The sequence below is a fragment of the Arachis duranensis genome, chromosome 1 (genome assembly GCF_000817695.3).
Source record: "Arachis duranensis cultivar V14167 chromosome 1, aradu.V14167.gnm2.J7QH, whole genome shotgun sequence".
NCBI lineage: Eukaryota > Viridiplantae > Streptophyta > Magnoliopsida > Fabales > Fabaceae > Arachis > Arachis duranensis.
The window spans coordinates 45,010,438-45,013,219 of NC_029772.3; positions in this window are offsets into that span (position 1 = coordinate 45,010,438).

Sequence of the window (2,782 nt, forward strand, 5' to 3'; positions counted from 1 at the left end):
TCGGTCTCCTTTAAGTTATTTTTCGTAGTCCTCTTTCTTGGATCTTTTGTCAGATCTCTTTCAGGGACTACTTGTATAACTTTTCGTTTTGGGTAGACTTTATTATGTTGGGCCCTTCTAAGTTAAAGTAATCCTCTTTAATAGGGTTGGCCAGACCTCTTTCCAGGGTTTACTTATAACTTGGGTTGACTTGGTCCGACTTCCGCACGTCAGCCAGTCTTTAAGTTATTATTTTAGCTATCCGTAAGACCTCGTCAGGTTCTTTTTTTTTGGATTGCTTTCGATAACTTCTTACATTATTTTGAGTTCATCTTTGCCGATTTGTAGAAAATGGTTGGCATCTTTAGATCGTCCTTTGGGTGAATCGCATTTTCACCTTTATCGGACGATTATCTTTATCGTGGTCGGGCAGTGAATTTGTTTTTCACTTTCTGCCGACCTGCTGCTTTATAATCGGACGATGAATACTTCAGATTAATACGTCTTGGACTCTTGTAGAATATCTAAAATATATTTTATTTAAAGGAAAATGCGAATATATACATGTGGGATTTTTCTGGTCCAGGTCTCGACCTGGTGCCTCATTAAAAAACCTTTTCAGGAAAAAGAGTGCATCCATTTAGTGAGACCTTTTACCTTTTCTAACTGTAGTACCTTCGTAGGTTGCAGGCGTGCCATGATCGGGGAAGCTCTCGTCCATCAAGCTCGGACAGTCTGTAGTAGCCCTTCCCAAGTACTTCTATGACTCGATAAGGTCCGTTCCAGTTCGCTGCCAGCTTCCCTTCTCCGGGTCGAGTTGTTCCAATGTCATTTCGGATTAGGATGAGATCATTCTAATGTCATTCTGGATCAGGATGAGATCATTCTCTGCAAAACTTCTCGGCACTACCTTTTGATTATATTTGGAAGCCATTCGGTGTTTTAGAGCTTCTTCCCTGATCCGAGCTCTTTCTTGGATTTCAGGTAACAAGTCGAGCTCTTCTTTCTGAAGTTGGGAGTTTACTCGTTCATTGTAGTGGACTACTCGGGGAGATCCTTCCTCAATTTCTATTGGAATCATTGCCTCCGCTCCCTATGCTAGTCGGAATGGTGATTCGTTTGTAGTAGAATGGGGGGTTGTTCAATACGCCCATAGGACTTGTGGAAGTTCCTCGGCCCAAGCTCCCTTTGCTTCTTGTAGCCTCCGCTTTAGTCCGGCCAGTATGACTTTGTTGGTCGCTTCGGCTTGCCCATTGGCTTGGGGATGTTCAACGGAGGTGAACTGGTGTTTTATGTTCAAGTCGGCCGCCAGTTTTCTAAAGCCTGCATCTGTAAATTGGGTACCGTTGTCCGTGGTGATGGAGTATGGTATTCCGAACCTCGTAATAATGTTCCTATATAGGAATTTTTGGCTTCTTTGAGCGGTGGCGTTGGCTAGGGGTTCTGCCTCGATCCATTTTGTGAAATAGTCTACTCCTACTATGAGGAATTTTACTTGTCCCGATCCCTGTGGGAAGGGTCCGAGAAGGTCGAGTCCCCATTTCGCAAATGGCCAAGGTGAGGTCACGCTGATGAGCTTTTCTGGTTGGGCAATGTGAAAGTTGGCATGCTTCTGGCATGGTGGGCATGTCCTCACAAATTCTGTAGCCTCCTTTTGTAGAGCTGGCCAATAGAATCCCGCCCGGAGTATCTTTTTGGTGAGAGCTTGCGCTCCGAGATGATTACCACAAATGCCGCTGTGTACTTCTTGTTGTCCCCTGGTTTGGTGCTGGCTAATTTTGAAAGGGCGTCAGCTCGGGCATTTTGCTCACGAGGTATGTGGTAAATTCTATATTCCCCGAGTTGTCCGAGCTGTTCTTTGGTTTTATCCAAATATTTTTTCATGGTCGGATCTTTGGCTTGGTAGCTTCCTGTTATTTGTGAGGTTATGACTTGTGAGTCACTGTAGATATTGAGTTTCTGAGCTCCAACCTCCCTAGCCAGCTTCAAACCAGCTAATAGTGCTTCGTATTCTGCCTGGTTGTTTGAGGCCGGGAATTCGAATTTAAGGGAGAGCTCAAGTTGAGTTCCTTGGTTGCTTTCGATTATCACACCCGCACCGCTTCCTGTTTTATTCGAGGATCCGTCTACGTATATGTTCCACTCTATGGGGATTTCTGGGGTGTCTGTGAATTTTGCGATGAAGTCGGCCAGGTGTTGTGATTTGATGGCTGTCCGTGCCTCGTATTGGAGGTCGAACTCAGACAACTCGATTGCCCATTGTAGGATTCTTCCTGCTAGATCTGTTTTCTGCAATATCCCTTTTATGGGTTGGTTGGTCCGAACTTTAATGGTATGCGCTTGGAAATACGGGCGGAGCCGCGGTGATGTGAGGATCAGAGCGTAGGCAAACTTTTCTATTTTCTGGTAGTTCAGCTCAGATCCCTATAGCTCTTTGCTAATGAAGTAGACGGGTTTTTGCCCATGTTCGTCTTCTCTGACTAGTGCTGAGGCTATTGCCCGGCTCTCTACTGCGAGATATAATATGAGCGGTTCTCCTTCTTATGGCCGAGATAGGGTAGGTGGCCGTCCTAAGAACTCTTTGAAGTCTCGGAAGGCTTGCTCACATTCTGTCGTCCATTCGAACTGTTTTCCCTTTCTTAAAGTAGCATAGAAGGGAAGAGATCTTATTGCGGCTCCTGCTAAGAATCGGGATAGAGTAGCCAGCCTCCCGTTGAGTTGCTGTACTTCTTTGACACAAGTTGGGCTCTTCATGTTGAGTATGGCTTGACACTTGTCTGGATTTACTTCAATCCCCCTTTGT